This window comes from Lissotriton vulgaris, chromosome 8, assembly GCF_964263255.1.
Source record: "Lissotriton vulgaris chromosome 8, aLisVul1.2, whole genome shotgun sequence".
In the NCBI taxonomy this organism is placed as follows: domain Eukaryota; kingdom Metazoa; phylum Chordata; class Amphibia; order Caudata; family Salamandridae; genus Lissotriton; species Lissotriton vulgaris.
In genome coordinates this window covers 292,906,932-292,921,637 of record NC_141696.1, presented here as the reverse complement: position 1 = coordinate 292,921,637, position 14,706 = coordinate 292,906,932, and positions in this window count along the sequence as shown.

Genomic DNA, 14,706 nt, shown 5'->3' with positions numbered 1-14,706 from the left:
ACATCACCTGGGTGCCTGTCGTACATGTTGTGTCAGCCATGTGACACTGGACACAGTCCCATCAACATCTCAACGCGTTCTGCTGCCTTGGGACTATTCGCACAACAGACCGCTACTGACGAGGCCTCCCCCCGCACCACCCGGGACGCCCCACGCTGTTTTTCTGTGCTGCATTGTAGGATCCCAAAACCAGTGCGGCACCCAGGCGACATCACCTGGGTGCCGTCCAGAACTCTGCACGTTGTGCTGCCTTGGGACTATTCGCACAAAAGACAGCTTCTAACCATTGTTGCTTTTTGTGTTGAAAAATGTTTAAATGTTTTTAGTTTTTGTTCCGTTCGTTATAGTTAATAGTTAATAAAGTTTTATAATCTTACTTTGTTGGAGTGTTATCTATTTTTTTAAAAACGGGTGAATGGGGCCTTGAATCGGGTTATTGTCATGTGTGGGCTTTGGAAGTGTGCTGCTGCAGGATCGGACATTTCAAACTCAAATGCACGTTCTTTTTCTTACCTTTCCGAAGCATGGAGCGCAATAGCAGGCAGAGAAAGGGTGATGCACGTGTTGAACACTACCTGACCTGGCAAGTTGCTGGCAGTGCCCCCCCGCCCGCTCCTGAAAGAGGGCACACACACACCGCCGCCCCGAGTACTTCACAAATCTTTAAAAGACCATGCGCTTGTTCATGAGGCTTAAATGGTTTATCACCTCTTCTAGAACCCCTGCATCGACCCTCTGACGTTTCCTGGAAAAATTACCATGTAACACAATACCAAGCCCTGTCAGCTGAAACCCCCAAGGAATCGTGGGGCATATTATCAAGGGGGTTTATCTCCGCTTTTTTGGCTTTAAAAGCCATGAAAGCGGAGATAAAATTATCTCCCTATTACCAAGCTGTCGCTAACACCAGTTAGTGACAGCTAAAAGGAGATAGCGACCATCTTGGGCCCCGCTTTGCATGTCAGTGATACTTATCACTAATGACATGCAAAGTGGCGTGCCAAGATGTTAGCGACTGGAAACAGTCCCTAACATCGCTATCTTCTATTACCAACTTTTGGAGATATTCGCGCTAAGCGCGAATATCTCCAAAATCTAACACCTGCCCTGAGCAGTTCTTAGCCATGTTATCCAATGGGAGGTGGATAACATGGCTAAGAGCATTTGCTCGATAATACATGAATATCGCTGACTTTTCTGCGATAATAGCAAGGTTTATCTGCGATAAAAATCGCCGATGTGCGGCGATATTTTTTGTCTCTAAACAAGTTAGAGACAAAAATTATCGCTAGTTGTTCGTAATATGCCCCCGGGTTTTTGCTTGCAGAAATCGGGAGGCGGGAGACTAGCACTGAAATCAGTAGTCACACGCCTGAATCGGGAGGGTTGGCATGTCTGAATTCTCTACAGCTGGGGCCATAAACTACATCCGCAGGGGTAGGTGATAGCCTGGGACCAGCCTGGCATCTAAAATGGCTGCCGTGCACGACAAAATTGTGGCATTGGAAAAAAGGCAAGATGGCGCAGCCGCTGGAAGAGATGTATCAACATATATCAGCCTCCTCAGCCACCCTCAGGAAACATAGGGGATTAGGATACGTCTCCCGCACCCCCTTATACCTAGTAATTTAATTAACGAAGCACAAAATGGCGAATTCCCGTTTCGCTACCAGTTTGCGGCCCAGTTCGCGGCCCGTGAAGCGCTTCTACCGTGAAAAATCATTTTTTTTTTCTTTTCCCCACGGGACCCTTTAATAACCCCAACAACATTCCTAGGGGGTCAAGAGGGGGATACCTTGCCCCCTTTCATTAAATTCCCCCTTAGTTTTTCACCTCTTCTTCTCTCTCGATCCTACCGAGAGACAAGATGGCGGCCGCTCCGGACTGTCACGCAGCAAAAAAAAAAAAGCTCACGCACAGCCGCTGGAAGAGATGTATCAACATATATCAGCCTCCTCAGCCACCCTCAGGAAACATAGGGGATTAGGATACGTCTCCCGCACCCCCTTATACCTAGTAATTTAATTAACGAAGCACAAAATGGCGAATTCCCGTTTCGCTACCAGTTTGCGGCCCAGTTCGCGGCCCGTGAAGCGCTTCTACCGTGAAAAATCATTTTTTTTTTCTTTTCCCCACGGGACCCTTTAATAACCCCAACAACATTCCTAGGGGGTCAAGAGGGGGATACCTTGCCCCCTTTCATTAAATTCCCCTTTCGTTTTTCACCTCTTCTTCTCTCTCAATCCTACAGAGAGACAAGATGGCGGCCGCTCCGGACTGTTTAGAATGTTGACAGACACCGGAGAGCCAATCAGCTTTCTGCGCGCAAAGTTCCGAAACGCGAAAAGTAAGCGGACCGGATCGCTGCCCGGAGCGCTGTTACAGATATATATCTTGATTTAAACGTTAATTTCTCAAAATCCACTGAAGCACATATATTGAGACCTAGCAAAGGCACATCGGGCTAACAGTCCCTACAATTTTGCCAAGTTTCGTGCAAATCCATTCAGCCGTTCGAGCTAAAAGTGAGTCCAACCGCCCTATGGAAAACTCAATGTAAAAAACGCGTTTTGGGACCCCCCTTTTTTCTCAGCCCCCCCTTGACGAAACCCCACCAAATTTTCAGGGGCTGCTCAGAAACAAAATGTGCCATTTTCCTGACAATTTCAGCCGATTCCGTCCACAAACGCCAAAGTTATTAGACATAGAATTTTCAGAAATCCCATAGGGAAAAAATCCTAACTATATATACCTACTGGCGATAGCCAGTAGGTAATATATATATATATTCAATGAAAAAACCATAGGTTATAGACCATATATAGTTAGGAATTCGCATTTACAAAACCTTATTTTACTCGCACAAAACCATTGAAATTCCATATATAGTTAGTTGCACTAACTATATATCGCGCACCCGCAATCCACTGCTGATGATGTCACATATTACATCATTCATGACATGGTCAGTGACATCACTGATGACATCACTGATCACAACATCCAGTGACTGTATGTTTCTGTAAAGTTAAAATATGTCTTACATATTGAAGAATGAGTGGATGTATAAATGTCTGGATGAAGGATTTAGTAGGTGCATGACTGATTGTATGAGGGAGTGATTAAATGTGTCTCACTGAGTGCATGGGTTAGTGATTAAACTGTATTAATTTGTGCATCATTATATCTGTTCTGTAAACTGCTGCATGTGTTGATCAGTAGCTATATGAATAACTATATGGGTTATTGATTGGTTGCTCAAGTATTTGTATGGGAGACTGAGTATGTGTGTGAGTGGCTGGGAGGTGTGTGACTCTGTGCATAGATGTGTGAGCAGTTGATTCACTAGATGTATGGTTTCAAAAGTGCATGTGGAAACAGCTGTATGGGCGGATGACTGTGTGCATGAGTGTATTGGTGAGTGAATGGATATCTCAGTGCTACATGTCAAAGTAAGTACATATGTAAAACACAGTACATGTGAGAGTTAACATATATAAATAACTGTGCATTAGAGCCAGTGAATGTGTGAGTGGCTGTATGGATCATTGTGAACTTGTATCAGGGATTGTATAAGAGAGTAAATATGTGTTAGAATATGTTTGAATAAGTAAGGTGTGTATAACTGTATAGTTGAGGAAATGGAGGTGTGATTGATTCTTTGCATGACTGACTAGGTGTGTAAGTAACTCCATAGATGAGTGACAGTCTGTGAGTGTCTGTTTACACTGAGTGTATCTAATGTTATATTAGAGTCTGAAGAGGTTCATCGTATTATCACATGAATGATGTCATCAGTGATGTGATAAGTAATGTCAAATGAGATGTCATCAGTGATGTCATCAGTGATGTCATTTGAGATGTCATCAGTGATGTCATCAGTGATGTCACTGACCATGTCATGAATGATGTAATATGTGACATCATCAGCAGTGGATTGCGGGTGCGCGATATATAGTTAGTGCAACTAACTATATATGGAATTTCAATGGTTTTGTGCGAGTAAAATAAGGTTTTGTAAATGCGAATTCCTAACTATATATGGTCTATAACCTATGGTTTTTTCATTGAATTTCAATGGTTTTTTAAATGCAAATTTCTAACTATATATGGTCTATAACCTATGGTTTTTTCAGTGAATTTCATTGGTTTTTTAAAACCTAACATCTGTAGCTGTAAAATGTATTATTCTTTAAATCCCAAAATATATATAGATATTTATTGATAATTTTTTTTTAATATTTTTTTCTTCGCTTCTAGTTCGCGAACCGGGAAGCTTTCCGTTAGCTCATCTTGATGCCGCGATCTAGTCCGCGAACCGGTCAACATTACGTTAGCGGAACAGTGACGCGTCGCGGAAGCGCGACATATCACGTTATCGCGTAATGCGTCTAATGACGCGTCGCGTTAGCGCTCCCGGAAGTGCTCCGGACCGCGAACCAGAAGCGATCTGGGACGCGGCGCGCGCCGCGTAACGTAAGCGGAACAGGTCATGTGACTTGTTTATCAAACTTCTCATTGGTTCATTTCACTTTTGGTTTCCAAATGATGTATGACTAGGTCATGTGACCTAAAAATAACACTTTTCATTGTCTCAGAACTTTTGTTTTCCCCAAATCATGTAAACCCCTCCTTATTTCCTCACTCTGACTTTCATCTTGGTGAGAGAAAGACCATTTATCTGAAGATCCACAATGGCTTCCATTCTTGCTGCAGCTGGTGCACCCCCACCACCACCTCCACCTCCTCATAAGAAGAGAGGACCACCTAGTCAAATTATGACTAACAGAGAGGAGGAAGATGAGGAAGAAGAAGAAGAGGAGAGAGAGGAACAACAATTTGTTGATGAGTTGCCCCGGGTTTCTAAACGAAAATCCAGTTTCATCTGGCAGTTTTTCACCATCCCTCCTGGAACAAAGAAAGTGAATGCAAAATATGCCACCTGCCTCATCTGTGACTACAGATTGTCGAGAGGCACAGAAAAGAAGTACAGTATGGGGAACTATACAATGCATCGTCACATGAGCAGGTGGCATCCCTTGAACTACAGCCGGGCTGAGTTAAGGGATCTTGTAGACAATCCGACGGCAACTCCTGTGGCAAGATCTACATCTACATTGTCTTTGACGGGAAGAGAGGCACAAGAGACTGTGCCAAACATCCAACCTAACTTCCAGCACATAAAGTTATCTTGTGTTTACTGTGGTGATATGCTGTCATATGGCAACATGAGTGTCAACCTCATGAACATTGCATATGAAAATCATAAATGCCCTAATGCACCCAAAAAGTAATTTTCTTTTTTTTGCTCCAGTTGAGCCGTTTTGAAAGCCTGTTTTTTGTTGTCTCCCCTCCATAAAAAAAACAAAAAAAACATAAAACAGTTCTAAAAAAAAAAAAAAAAAATCAAAAAATGTTCAAAAAATAAAAAAAAAATATAAAACAACAAAAACAAAAAAAAACAGTTCTTTTCAGAACTACCTCCCCTTTCAAACAAAATTGCTAGAATGTTTATCACTCTGGCAAGCTCTATTTCTTTTGGTTCGCTTCAAGTTCGCTGACCGGTTCGCGAACTTTAAGCGAACTAAAAAAATATTTTTTAAAAAAAAAGAAGAGTTAGTATAAGGGAAGTAATCTGAGAGTAATGTAAAAAGAAAGACAGCTAGAGAGAGTAAATGAGAGATAGTGTCAATGACATCATCAGCAGTGCATTGCGGGTAAAAAGAGTGGAAAACATTTACCTTATAATTCTTGTTACCTTTTTTAAATATTTTTTCATACTTTCAATCTGTAAAACAAAGAACAAACATTTCAAAAAATATTAAAACATGTATTTAAAAATTAGAAAAGACAAGGGAAAAGGTTCAAAAACAAACAGTTTTTCAACAACTTTGACATTTACAGAAGTCTCTGCTTCTCTACGTCCCCTACACAATCCTAAAGATATATATTCCAAAGAAACTGTATCTTGATGTTGCTGAACTGAGGCCTATTTTGGAACATGATGTTTTTCTTGCACTGCTAATGTCTCACAATAGTGATGCAATAGCAGCGCAAAAAAGATGTAAAGCCATAATAAAATTGTGTCTAACATTGTAAATGATTGTTTTAGGATGCAAATAAGATGTGTGCTTTCAAGAGCTTTCTTTGAGGTGAGGCCTCTTTTTTTTATAAAAAAAAAACACTACCCAGAAGTACAGCACTCTAAGCATTAAAATTGATATTTACAGAACTCAGCTTACCCATATGTACCACACATTTCTAAATGTATATCATAAGGACAAAAAGCATAACATTAATTATACATGTTAAATGGTTTATTTTTGCTGTTCTCAGAATGTATCAAATTTCACTTAAATCAGTGACTTGAAGGTATTCATCATGTAACAGCGGGGAAAAAAAAACACAATCAAAATGACTGTGTTTAAAAAACCCATCCAACCTAAGAAATCTGATTTCAAAACTTCTTAAAATTAACTTACTTTCAATGACGTCAAACGATCTCCTATAAACAGCATCCACTCTGTTGTGCTTTAAATATTTTCAGCCCGCCACTTTCTGAAAGAAAACCTCCATCGATACGTGAAATATGTTACATAGAAAAAAAACTTCTCTCATTATATCACATGTTTCCACTAGGCCAAATCATGTTGCCGTGATTCGCAAGTCTTGTAATTCTTCCAATCAAATCCCGACATTTTCTATTTTCGCAACTTTCAAAAATAAAATATTTGAGATTATTTTCACAATCCTGGACTACTAATATCTTAGTCTTCTTTGTCACTCATGTTCTCCTTTTCCTATGACACTGATACTGCTTACTATGAAGCAGACTTACTTGCATCAGGTTTATATAGTTGGATTTTTAATCGAGACAGCATTGCAGACTTACATTCCCTCTACTTAAAATTTTGGTTTTAAAAACACCAGGTAAGAATTTTTAAGGTCAAACGGCAATTTTTTTTTGAAAGTTACAACAGAATCATTACAGAATGACCAGCCGTTTCCAGACTTTAAGTAAGCTGTATAATGTCCTGATGTTGTTGATGGACCATCGTGATAGATAATTGCTACAGTAACAAAAGTCCTCCCTGATATTGACAGCTGAGAAGCCACAAAATTTTTTATTAAAGTTGACAATTTTGATCCATCAGGCCTACATCGTTGAATCATTAAAATGACATACTGGCCATATCTACGTATAAATAATGTTGACATCATATCACATTTACATTGGCTACACTCCATGTTGTGATCCGCTGCATTTACTAGCTTATTAAAGGACACTGATTTACTGTCTGGCAAAGTTAAATATATAAATCTTTCTGAGTCTACACTAGTAGTACTTGATACCATACAGTTCTCGCAGTCATGCTGCCATTGATAAGAAAGCCCAAACAGTTGATCTACATCTACACCCTCAACTTGCAATATATCAAGCATATACATTAAAAACTCCTGACAATCTTGCTGATTATTTTCAGAGAAGTCTGTTTGACCTGAACATTCATCTAAAAGATAACGAACTTCAGACACACTTTCTACTTTTGTTCGATCACTGCTACATTTCTCGAAAACAGAATTCAACAAACAGCATAAAATGTGTTCTGAATTCAACAGAATCTGTTCTTTTAAACTCTCTAGTGAAAAGAGAACATTAACCACTACATTTGCATAGCAGTTGACACCAGAACTGTTTTCAAATTGAAAACCAACAACATCTTCAACAGAATCCACTTTCTTTCTGCTAACAATTTTCGGTTCATTGACTTTTGGTCTTTTTGCAACAACCTCCCTACTATTAATGCTATTTCTACGTTTCCGGCATACCACACGTTTCTCAAACAAAGGATATTGAGGCAAATGTGGCGCATACTCTCTTCTTAACCTATTGTATTCCTTAACACAATCTAGATCTGCACAAATGTTTGTGACATCACAGTCAATCAAGTACAATCCCGATAAAGTTCTAACTCGTGACAATGCCACATATGCCATACCCTCCTTGAACACAGAACTGCCAATATTCACCAATGCACAGTCTACACTTAAACCTTGCGATTTATGGATTGTCACCGCATATGCCAAGCAAACAGGAAACTGTTTACGGCGAACATATAAATCTTTAACAAGCAAAAACCTAGCAGAACAACGACCAATTTGCTGTACTTCCTCAATGCCATCAAATTTAATTCTTAAAAATTCTATTCCATCTCTATTTCTGTATTTCTCAAAATCAACAACATTACCCATTGATCCATTTACCAGACCTCTTTCTACATGTAAATTCCGTCTCAAAATGATTCGGCAATTTAAACACACATTCAGAGTCTTTTCAAAACCCGCTGTCTTAGATATAGTCTTCTCTAATGAATCCAATTTTGATTTCAAATTATCTGACAAAATAATTGTTGATCCCATATGCTCTAATTTGTCGATAGCTTCCAGTTTCACAATGTCTTGCTTTTCTAAATTCAACATTTTGTTGTTGAAGATGGCACATTCTGCAAGAGTTGGCATGAGACATATCCCGGATTTCTTCTCAGTAATTTTCTGAAAAATATTCTCAGGCACAATCTCTTGTTTGGGATACAAATTTGACAGTAACCGTGCATTTAAAGCTTCTTTCCCATGCTCGGTCACTTTTCCAATTCTAATATCTTGTAGAATATTCTTGTAATCTTCATCCTTTGCCTGACGCATATTTTGATGCAGTTCTGCATAATTGAAGTTTAACCATATATTGACGTTGCCAATGCTCCCTAGGCACTTCCTGGTATCTTCATGCGTGAGTATTTTGAACACAGGTTGACCTTTTACTGGTGTCAGCTGTAGAAGATCTCCGAAAACAATAATGTGTTTCCCACCAAATAAGACATCATATTCAGTTTTAAGTACTTCTTGCATTCTCAAATGCACAAAGGCAAGCATGACATTGGAAACCATGCTTACTTCGTCAATGATAAGTAGTTTCATTTTCCTCAAAACTCTTGAAACTTCACAGCAAGCATCTCCAGATAACTTGTTGTATTGTAATTTGTTGTCATGCTCCACCGGCAGCATCAATAGACGATGCAAAGTAATACCTTTAATATTATGTGCTGCCAGTCCAGTAGGAGCGGTGACAACACAAGACAGCGATGACTCAGTCCTTTCCTGCAAATAACAAGAGATTGCTTTAATGAGGAAACTTTTTCCAGTTCCCGCTTCTCCACTCACGTACAGTCGGACAGGCTTCAACGACGTACACGAGCACTCTTTCTTCTCATGACTTAATCCGTGCTCAATTTCCTTGGTAACTTCATCATATATTTTCCTCTGCTCAACGTTGAGTTGTTTTTCCAAGTCTTGTAAGTTAACTGAATCCTTCTGAGCATGTGCCATGGCTCTTTCTACTTCATTCATAGCAGTGGCAGCTTCATTTTCGATAATAGGTCCTCCAAGTGGATCTTGACTCAATGAAACAGAACTCTGACTGTCCTGAGAACTGTCTCTGGCAATCTCGGCTGCAATCGTTGCTTCCTGCTCAATTTCCAAAGTTAGCATTTCTTGATATTTAGAAAAAGCAGGACATTCTATGGACTCCTTGGCTGCATTGAAAGAGTCTTCGTAACAGAGGAAATCTCCAAGCAGTTCCTCTTCTGCACGCCAAGGCTTGAAAAGTTGCAAAAGTGCTAAATAGAAAAACTCCTTTTTTTCTGGAGATTCGCCACTTAATTTTCGATGGTTTACTAATTGGCATTTTCTTTGCTTGACCAGGCATCCCTCACTTCCAATTACAGCATACACTCCTTTCTCAATATCTTCTTTGATGTTCCTCTTGAATATATAATTTTGGAGAACCTCATATAGACAAACATTCTCAAGGTGACTGCTTCGATTTGGATAATATGTATCCAACATGTTGGTCTTCAAAATGTCGGTACTGTTTGGTTCCTTTTCTGCCAAATACTCAATTTCCCGAACAGGTTTTAGAACTCGATTTCGCGTTGCAGCAAGACCAAGACTCGCCCAAACGAGACTCCTGGATTTGGCATAGAGACTTGCTGAAGACAATCGATCAGAACATTCGTAAGCTCCGATTTCTCGATGCGACAACATCTTCAGACTGAAACTGTACAACTTCTTGCTGAGGCTCTTTTCATGGGAAATGTCCTCCCACATATCCTTCAGTTCGGTCTTTTCTTTTTTGGTGATGTAAGATGTCACATACCGAGCCACAGCCATACAGTTGTCAGCCACAAACTGTATATCCATGTTGGCATTCCACATGGACAAAATCACTGGGTTGTAGTCATTGATGTACTTGGACTCTTCGTTCCTTTTCAAATTGTATGTATTCTTGGGTGATTTCCTCGTCACATTATGTCGCAGCGAAGACATCAAACTGTTCACTCTTCCTTTAGAAATCACCGGTCGTGGAAAGTTGAAACGACATTTGGTGTAGAACTTGTCCTTGTTTCTGAATTTACGACGACAGTACTTTCCACAACGATGGCTTTGGAAACGTAGAACTTGTTCTCTTAGTCTTTTCTTCTCCGTTGCGTTTGGAACAGCACACGTAGAATACTGTTCGATGAAATTCATCACTAAGTCATCCGGATCTGTTCCAAATTTAGGTGCATCCTTGATCCACAGCAACATATGTATATGAGGGGCACCTCTTGCTTGATACTCCTTTCTCCAGAAGAAATCCAACACCTCTCCAAGAGGTGGATTCTTTTTATTTGTGATGAAAGACATCATAGCTTCAAATCTATGATTGAAGTACCTGCATACATTCACAGGATCCAAAGAACACAGTTCTCCAGGTGTCTTGAATTCAATGTTTTCAATATTTCCATTTGCCTCTCGTAGAAATTCAAGTAAGTCATCCCAGCCATACTCGGCACAGCTCAGAGTGAGGAACCATGTCGGAGTTCCTAAGTTCCTCAGCATACATTTTAAATCACCATGACGACGGTACCAGTACTCATTAGTACCACGCTGACACGCCATGAGATTAATTAAGTGAGAATCCAAAATACTGTCTTGGACATTGACTTTATGCATAAAGTCACTTGCCGAGATGTTTCGCATCTGTATACCACTTTTTAAGATGTGGTTCACTGCATATGAAAGTCCAGACAGATCGCTTTCAAACAGGAGATGAAACAAATAGGGAATGCATTGCCGAAACCTAGGATCTTCTGCATACAATCGTAAAGTCCGGTATTCAGACGCAGGAATTTCACGAGGTCGCTCATCATATCTTCCTCCTTGACCTGTGGGAAATAGCTGTGGGAAACACCGAGCTTCCAAACTTTCCTCCCAAACACTAATGGGACTCCCTTTGGCTTGTTTCATTTGAAACAACTCAATAGCATTCCCCATGACTTCCTTGGAATGCAAAGGATGAACACTATAATGTTCATATATTTCTTCACTTTTAGAGGCCTCTACTTTCTCAATTTGGCCAGCACACAAATCGCTATCCTCTTCATCACTTACTTCCTCTTCTGCAACATATACATTCTTATAGTACTTATTATTTTTCTTCAAATACACTGTTGCCTTTTTGACTTTCCTAACATCCACTAAATCTTGCCATATTTTCTTATTCTTTGTCGGAACCCCATTAACCAAGATAACCAGAGGTTCCTCTTCCACTTTTTCTATTCCAATTGTGTTAATGTTTTTCTTCAAATCTAGAGGCAAATAAACAACTCTTCCCTTTAATCCTCTCTGTAAATCTGCTGGAGGCAACTTCCCTGTCTTTGGCTCCATTCTTACAATAGCCTGAAAGGGATGGATACTTTGAATCAAAATAGATTCATAAGTATTTAAATCCTTCAATTCAGAAGGAATCTCAACCAATTCCAGATTATTATGAACTGCCCTAGCAGGCATCTGGTTTTGGTTTAATTTATTACAACAATAAGTACACACACGTTGATCCGATCCCAAATCAAAATAATTTTCTACCATCAAGTATGTGGCAAAATCCTTCCATTCACTATTATTTACCCTTTCACTTTTTGCATATAAATCCACTACCTTAGTCTGATTCTTATAATAAGTGCGTCGACAACATACACAAGTGAAATTAGGCCTCTCACTTGATTTCATCTGAAACGTGGCAATTTCCTTCTGAAAATTGTCTGTACTGGAAACCTGTACATTATCTTCCACATTACCCTCTACTTCAGGGTCAATTTGAACATTCTCATCTTTACTACCAAAGTAACAAAACTCAATTTCTTCACAAAGATTCTTCACATCTATTTCAGAACCATGCAAAAGAGCAGCACATAACTGTTTAAGCATAATTGCTGGACTCTTAGCATAATACAACATTCTCACTAATTTTCTCACTTTATTATGATGCACTGCTAGCATCCTGAAATGATGAAAAACACTCTGGCATACTCTCCTGGAAAGACAAGCCAGTGAATGACCACGCAAACCTGTCATTTGTCTCACTCTGCAAGGATCTAAATCTTGCAACAACTTCACTTTCTGCTTCAAACTTTTCTTATTAAATGTCCGTATAAAATCACAAAGCAAATTGATGGAAACCTGTCGCACACTGCAAATAGAACTACACTTCCAAATGTACACAGGACCCTTAGGACGTCTTCCTAAAACCTCATCACTTAGCGCCTCTTCTGTCTCTGTTGTCACAAGTTGTTCTTTTTCAACTGGACAACCATCCTTCACTTCATAAGCTCGACCACTGATGTCAACTGCATGCACCAAATCATTATCCTGAAAATAAGTCTCCTCATTAAAAAATGCCTCAGAACTTGAACTATGCATCCATTCTCCAGAAAAAACTTCACAAAAGTTAGTACGATTTACTACTCTCTTCCATCTACTTTTTGTTTTGAAATCAGAAATTACCTTGCTTAGTTTCCTAATTCTATTGATTACCAAAATAAACAACTTTCGCTTGATTTCAAAAGCATGATCAATAATTTTCTCTACATTTTTCTTCTTCCTATAAAATGCCGCTTTCTGTTGGCCTTTCTTTTTAATATTTTTCAATAAATTAACTAATATCCTATTACGGAACATTCGTTGTCGAATGTCCCTAAACTGTTGTTTCCTTCTACTATCATGCACAGAGTTATCTCTTCCTCTACCAGTAACATTTGTGATGTGTCTCTCCTTTCCATTTAAATTACTTTTCTTTTTGTGAACAGACACATTTTTTTGAGCAAAATTTTTTTTACTACAAATATTTCTTAAGAATGATTTCGTGCTCTTACCCGGACCTTTCTTGGTGTTTTGACAAGTATTTGGGGAAGAGGACTGCTGCAATAAAACATCATCCTGCTGTCTTTGACGTTTTCTAGCCTTTCGTATTCGACTTCTGGAAGGCATTTTCCAAACTATGAAAGAATCTGCAGTTGAATCTGTGAAAAAATATAATATAAAATGTTATTAACCACTATTACCAAACAGTAAATAAATAACAGTCATCTAAAACTTAATGCCGTACTAATTATTCAACATAGCAAATATTTTCCACCAGCACTGCATCACAAAAATGACACTCAATGGTACAAAACAGGCATACAACACTCATAAATCACTCCCTAATATTTTAAATCATTAATTCAGGATGACGATAAGATGTAGCCTATCTAAAGGTTTGTTTAGGCCCAGATCTTTGGACTGGGGTGAATGTGTGTCATTGATCCACATTCAGTCCATCACCTGTTTTGTTTATTTGAGGTGAAGCCAACACATGGTTGCAGATAAGATTTTCACTGAAAAAAAACCAAGGTAAAAAAACATGTGAAGGCCTACCAATGAAGTAAATCATTAAATGAAAACCAATACATTTCTGGAAATATGCACTACTAGTGCTTCATAAGATGTTTTGGGTCATATTTATAAGTTATTTGAGTATCTAGTATGCTATTTTACATTCTTCATAGTGCAAATTTATTGTAAATACGCTCCCACCTGCGGTTGGCAAATTTAGATTTTGATTATGGGAGTTAGATAGGCATGTTAATAATTTCCCAAAAATGGTATATAACCCCAAACAACCTTTGAAGCAAATGCTCTTAGCCATGTTATCCACCTCCCATTGGATAACATGGCTAAGAAGTGCTTGCAAATGTGATAATAAAAGGCCTGCAATGCATGAATATCGCAGAAAAATCAGCGATATTCATGCATTTTCCAACAAATGCTCTTAGCCATGTTATCCACTTCCTATTAAATAACATGGCTAAGAACTGCTCAGGGCCCCATGAGGAACGCTTTCCATTTAAAAAGGGAAAAATAACATCAAAGACACTAAAATGCCTTCTAAATATGAACCCAAACAACCTATGAAGCAATGTGAAAAAAACGGCCGCAATGCATGAATATAGCAGAAAAATCAGCGATATTCATGCATTTTCCAGCAAATGCTCTTAGCCATGTTATCCACTTCCTATTAAATAACATGGCTAAGAACTGCTCAGGGCCCCATGAGGAACGCTTTCCATTTAAAAAGGGAAAAATAACATCAAAGACACTAAAATGCCTTCTAAATATGACCCCAAACAACCTATGAAGCAATGTGAAGGAAAACGGCCGCAATGCATGAATATAGCAGAAAAATCAGCGATATTCATGCATTTTCCAGCAAATGCTCTTAGCCATGTTATCCACTTCCTATTAAATAACATGGCTAAGAACTGCTCAGGGCCCCATGAGGAACGCTTT